At 36.7% G+C, this 7,261-nt stretch overlaps 1 pseudogene; it reads left to right on the top strand.

Moving 5' to 3' along the window:
• The first annotated feature begins 2,883 nt into the window (after positions 1–2,883).
• On the top strand, positions 2,884–4,170 carry LOC132424044 (syntenin-1 pseudogene; annotated as a pseudogene).
• Positions 4,171–7,261: the final 3,091 nt, after the last annotated feature.

The following is a 7,261-nucleotide window of genomic DNA, read 5'->3' on the forward strand; positions in this document are numbered from 1 at the left end:
ATTTTTTGTTCTAATTCTGTGAAGAATGGCATTGGTAGTTTGATAGGGATTGCATTGAATCTGTAGATTGCTTTGGGTAGTATAGTCATTTTCACAATGTTGATTCTTCTAATCCAAGAACATGGTATATTTCTCCATCTGTTTATGTCATCTATGATTTCTTTCATCAGTGTTTTATAGTTTTCTGAGTACAAGTCTTTTGTCTCCTTAGGTAGGTTTATTCCTAGGTATTTTATTCTTTTTGTTGTGATGGTAAATGGGATTGTTTCCTTAATTTCTCTTTCTGATTTTTCATTGTTAGTGTATAGGAATGCAAGAGATTTCTGTGCATTAATTTTGTATCCTGCAACCTTACCAAATTCGTTGATTAGTTCTAGTAGTTTTCTGATGGCATCTCTAGGATTTTCTATGTATAGTATCATGTCATCTGCAGACAGTGACATAAACCACAGAAAGATCTTTTGTGATCCACCTCCTAGAGTAATGGAAATAAAAACAAAAATAAACAAATGGAACCTAATTAAACTTAAAAGCTTTTGCACAGCAAAGGAAACCATAAACAAGATGAAAAGACAACCCTCAGAATGGGAGAAAATATTTACAAATGAAACAATGGACAAAGGATTAATCTCCAAAATATACAAACAGCTCATGGAGCTCAATATCAAAAAAAACAAACAATTCAATTAAAAAATGGACAGAAGACCTAAATAGACATTTCACCAAAGAAGACACACAGATGGCCATGAGGCATATGGAAAGATGCTCAACATCACTAATTATTAGAGAAATGCAAATCAAAACTACAAAGAGGTATCATCTCACACCAGTCAGAATGGCCATTATCAAAAAATCTAGAAACAATAAATGCTGGAAAGGGTGTGGTGAAAAAGGAACTCTCTTGCACTGTTTGTGGGAATGTAAATTGATACAACCACTATGGAGAACAGTATGGAGGTTCCTTAAAAAACTAAACATATGGCCCAGCAACCCCACTACTGGGCATATACCCTGAGAGAACCATAATTCAAAGAGAGACATGCACCCCAATGTTCATTGCAGCACTATTTACAATAGCCAGGACATGGAACCAACCTAAATGTCCATCGACAGGTGAATGGATAAAGAAGACATGGCACATATATACAATTCAATATTAGCCATAAAAAGAAATGAAATTGAGTTATTTGTAGTGAGGTACATGGGCCTGGAGTCTGTCATACAGAGTGAAGTAAGTTAGAAAGAGAAAAACAAATACCATATGCTAACATATACATGGAATCTAAAAGAATGGTACTGATGAACCTAGTGGCAGGGCAAGAATAAAGACATAGACATAGAGAATGGACTTGAGGACATAGTGGGGGAAGGGGAAGCTGGGACGAAGTGAGAGAGTAGAATTGACATACATACACTAACAAATGTAAAATGCATGGCTAGTGGGAAGTAGCAGCATAGCACAGGGAGATCAGCTCAGTGCTTTGTGATGACATAGAGAGGTGGGATAGGGAGGGTGGGAGGGAGACGCAAGACAGAGGGGATATGGGGATATATGTATGCATATGGCTTATTCACTTTGTTGTACAACAGAAACTAACACAGTATTGTGAAGCAATTATACTCCAATAAAGATCTATTTAAAAAAATATCCCCCAAGAACCATGCTCTAATCTCTGGCACCATTGAATATGATGGTATCATTATTGTTGTGTTATATTCTAATGTTCTTCCATGTTATGTTTTATAGCATACCTGACCTTGAGATAGGGAGATTATCCAGGTGGACCTAACTAATTGTATGAATACTTTTAAAAGGAGGGCATTTTTTCCATCTGGTAGCTGAAAGGAAGGCAGAGAGACTGAAAGCACAAGAAGGATTTGATGTATTGGCGCTGGCTTTTTAGATAGAGGAGTTCATGTGCAAAGATTGGAGAGTGGCCAAAAGGAACTGAGAACGACCCCTTGTCTACCATCAACAAGGAAATGGGGACCTCAGCCCTAAAACCACAGGAATTGAATTGTCAGTAAGAAGATTGGGAGAAGACCTCATGCTCCAGATGAGAACACGGTGGGCTTACATCTTGATTTCAGCCTGTGAGACCCCATGCATAATACCGAGCCAGGTCATCCCAGACTTCTCATAGAACTGTGAGATAATAAATGGGTGTGGTGTTAAGCCTCTAAGTTTATGGTAATTTGTTATGCAGAAAACTAGAAAACTAATAAACATATGTAGAAGCTAATATACATATATAGAAAGTAATATATATATGTAGAAATAAAACGTGTGACAAAAGTAACACAGAAGCTGCAATGGGCAAATGAATGTATACTGTTGAAACAGAAGTTTTAGTTAATATTATCAACAAAGGAGATAAAATGCAAATATAAAAAATATTCAATTAATTTAGAAAAAGGCAGAAAATAAAAAAAGAACAAATATTACATGAGACAAATAGAAAAAGCAGCAAGATGATAGGCTTAAATCTAACTGTATCAATAGTCACATTAATTGTAAATGGACTAAACACCCCAATTAAAAGGTAGAAATTGGTAGAAATCACACTGGATTAAAAGGAAGATCTAACTGTATGTTGTCTATAAGAAATGCACTTTAAATACAAAGACACATGAAGATAAAGAATAAAAGGTTGAAAAACGATATGTTAACATTAGTCAAAAGAAAGTTGGAGTGGCTATATTAATAACATAAAGTAGATTTCAGAGCAAAGATTATTACTTGGGATAAAGAAGGTCATTACATAATAATAGAGGTGTCAATTTATCTGGAAGAAATAATGTTCCTGAAGGTTCATACTCTCGAAAACAGAACAGAGAGCTTTGCTTCAAAATACATGAAACAAAAACAGAACTGCGGCGCACCGTTCTCCTCTCTCTGGGTCTCGGAAGTCTGAGCCAGTGACCGGCGGCGGCTGCAGTGTGTGCGTCCCTGCGGCCTCGGAAAATCCTGCAAAAATGTCTCTGTACCCATCTCTTGAAGACCTGAAGGTAGACAAGGTGATTCAGGCTCAAGCTGCCTTTTCTGCAAACCCTGCCAATCCAGCGATTCTATCTGAAGCTTCTGCTCGCATCTCTCAAGATGGAACTCTCTATCCTAAACTGTATCCGGAGCTCTCTCAGTACATGGGCCTGAGTTTAAATGAAGAAGAAATACGTGCAAATATGGCCGTGGTCCCTGGAGCACCAAGTCAGGGGCAGTTGGTAGCAAGAGCTTCCAGCATGAACTATATGGTGGCTCCTGTAACTGGTAATGATACTGGAATCCGCAGAGCAGAAATTAAGCAAGGGATTCGGGAAGTCATTTTGTGTAAGGATCAAGATGGAAAAATCGGGCTCAGGCTTAAATCCATAGATAATGGTATATTTGTTCAGCTAGTCCAGGCCAATTCTCCGTCCTCGCTGGTTGGTCTGCGATTCGGGGACCAGGTGCTCCAGATCAACCGGGAGAACTGTGCTGGCTGGAGCTCCGACCGAGCACACAAGGTGCTCAAGCAGGCTTTTGGAGAGAAGATCACTATGACCATTCGTGACAGGCCCTTTGAACGGACAATTACCATGCATAAGGACAGTACTGGACATGTTGGCTTTGTCTTTAAAAATGGAAAAATCACATCCATAGTGAAAGATAGTTCTGCAGATAGAAACGGTCTTCTCACGGAACACAACATCTGTGAGGTCAACGGACAGAACGTCATTGGATTGAAGGACTCTCAAATCGCAGACATACTGTCAACAGCTGGGAATGTAGTTACTATTACAATCATGCCTGCTTTTATATTTGAACATATTATTAAACGGATGGCCCCGAGCATTATGAAAAGCTTGATGGATCACACCATTCCTGAGGTTTAGAAGCCGCGGCGCAGTGGAAACTTCACTCAAGTTCTCCCGTTTACATCTCTGGCAACGTACCTTTCTATTATGCACATGAAGCTTTCTAGGAGCCAGCAGGCGTATTTCCTGTCTTACAGCAGGGCTGGGGATCTTACTGTCCGATCCGGTATCTTGTTCAGACTTCAAGATAGTTGTAGCCTTATCCTGATTTTACAGTTGAAAGACTTACTTTTGTAGACTAGTGTCTTTCCTGGAGACCCACTGATACAGGCTCAGCTCTGTTGGAACCAGTCACCTTCAGTCCTGGGTATCAGGTAGTGCTGTTCATATCACTTTAGTTCTATGGTATGTGTGCATTTTTACTGTTACCCATAGTACATTTAGAATGATTACTTTTTTCTTTCAGTTCTGTTTGTATAAAACACCAATTAAGTAACACTGGTTTCATTCCATGTAAGCATTATTATGTAGTGTATGTAGGCTGCAAGAGACTGTATTGACTATCATTACGTTTTAACTACCTTTACTTAATATGCTTGGACTGTCACCATAACAACGTTAAGCCTCTAGAATAAAAGCCAAACTATTGCTGCCTTTCTCAAACCCCCAATGCAGTTCTCTGTTAAACGGACACTAGCCCAGAGCAGTGTAATGGTACATGCTGAGCATAGCACAGCTGCTTAGCTGCATTTGAGATTTTCTAGTCCTTGTGTAATGGAAACCTCTCCTCTCAAAGTTACTGGTATCACTTTCTGAGAAATGAATCACTATATAATGTAAAAATTCTTGTGCTCAATAGGAGAAACTTTGACTTCTTTTCCATGTGTAGAGTAAGTGGGATAATACCTGGTTTTAGGCACTTACATGTAACCCAGCTGCTCTGGGATGTCTTAGAATGCTATCATTTGTTCCATTTCCTGACCCCTCCCTGCAAACAGAATGACAGCGACACTTCATCCTGATTTGTTTTTCCTTCTCTTTGGTTTATGACTATTCTATTTTAATTGAAAATGTATAAATAAAGTTAGAGTTTAAAAAAAAACAGAACTGCAAGGAGAAATAGACAAATCCACAATTATAATCAGATATTTCAATATAATTCTCTCAATAGTTGATAAAACAAGACAGAAAACTTGTTAAGATATACGACTTGAAAGACAATTAACCAGCCTGACCTAATTGGTATTTATAGAACACTCAATACTAACAGTTTATTTTCAGGTGCAGACATTTATTTTCAAGTGCGTATAGAATATTTACGAAGATCATATTCTGGGCCATAGAAGTCTCAATATCTTTAAAAAGATAGAAGTTATACAAAGTATGTTCTCTGGCCACAGTGGAACTAAATTAGAAACCAATAACAGAAGAATCTCTGGAAAACCACCAAATATTTGGAAACCAAACAACACATTTCTAAATTACACATGGGTCAAAGAAGAAATCAAAAGGGAAATTAGAAAGAACTGTGAACTGAATGAAAATGAAATCACAACATATGAAAATCTGTTGGATGCCACTAAATTAGTAGTTATAAGGAAATTTATAACACAAACCAAAGGAGAAAAAAGACATTCAGTTTGGAAAAGAAGAAATAAAACTGTCTTTATTCACAGACAACATAATATTCTATGTAGAGGATTCAATGTCTAAAAAAAGCTACTAGCAACCTAAGTGTCCACTGACAGATGAATGGATAAATAAGATGTAGCACATATATATGATGGAATATTACTCAGCCATAAAAAGAAACGAAATTGAGTTATTTGTAGTGAGGTGGATGGACCTAGAGACTGTCATACAGAGTGAAGTAAGTCAGAAAGAGAAAAACAAATACCGTATGCTAACACATATATATGGAATCTAAAAAAAAAAAGTTCTGAAGAACCTAGGGCAGGACAGGAATAAAGACGCAGATGTAGAGAATGGACTTGAGGACACAGGGAGGGGGAAGGGTAAGCTGGGATGAAGTGAGAGAGTGGCATGGACATATATACACTACCAAATGTAAAATAGCTAGTGGGAAGCAACCGCATAGCACAGGGAGATCAGCTGGGTGCTTTGTGTCCACCTAGAGGACACACCTAGAGGTAGGAAAGAGATGCAAGAGGGAGGAGGTATGGGGATATATGTATATGTATAGCTGATTCACTTTGTTATACAGCAGAAACTAACACACCATTGTAAAGCAGTTATACTCCAATAAAGATGTTAAAATAAAAAACTACTAGATCTAATAAATGAGTTATCAAGTTTGTAAGATGCAACATCAATACACAAAAATCAACTGTATTTGTATAAACTAGCAATGAACAATCAGAATTTGAAAGAAAAATCACTATTTAAAATAGCATCAAAATATGAAAATACTTAGAGTTATATTTGACAAAAGGTAAGTAAGACATGTATATACTGAAATCTACAAAAACATTGTTGAGAAGAACTCAATAATGGAGAGATATACAGTGTTCATCGGTCAGGAGAATCAATGTTGCCATGATGTCATTTCTCCTCAAAATGATCTAGAAATTTAATATAATCCCAATCATAATTCCCACAGGCTTTTACATATGCATTGCAAGATAATTATAAAATTCAAATGAAAAAGGCAAAAGACCCAAAATACCAAGGCAACTGAGAAAAGAACAAAGTTGGAGGACTTAACATTGTCTGCTTTCAAGTATTATAAATTATGGTAACCTAAACAGTGTGCTAATGCTATACAGATAGACAAATAGATGAATGTAATAGACCAGAGATTGTGAAAATAGACTCACACACATATATGGACAACTGAGGGCACAAAGGCAATTCAGTGGAGAAAGGTTGGACTTTTCAACCAGTGGTGCTAGAACAATTAGATATTTATAGGCAAAACAAAGAACTTTAATTCATGTCTTGCACCATACACAAAGCTTGATTCAAAATGGACCATAAACCTAAACATAAGAACTAAAACTATAAAAGGTCTAGAAGAAAACACAAGAGAAAATCTTTTTGACTTTAGATTAGGCAAAGATTTTTTAGATACGACACCAAAAGCCCAACTTATGAAAGAAAAACTTTATAAATTGAACCTAATCAAAGTGAAAAACTTCTGCTCTTTGAAAGACACTGTTAAGAGAACAAATAGAGAAGCCACAGGTTGGCATAAAATATTGCAAATCATATCTAATAACAGATTGGTATTCAGAATATATAAAGAACTCTTAATATCCAACAGCAAAACAACCACAAAATGGGCAATAAATAAATGGAAAAAGATGTGAACAGACACTTCACCTAAGAAGATTTACAAATGGCAAAGAAGTATATGAAAAGATGTTCAGCATCTGTTATTCAAGAAGTACAAATTAAAATGACAATGAGATTTCAATATAAACCTATTAGAATGATTAACATAAAA

This window comes from Delphinus delphis, chromosome 4 (assembly GCF_949987515.2).
Source record: "Delphinus delphis chromosome 4, mDelDel1.2, whole genome shotgun sequence".
In the NCBI taxonomy this organism is placed as follows: Eukaryota; Metazoa; Chordata; class Mammalia; order Artiodactyla; family Delphinidae; genus Delphinus; species Delphinus delphis.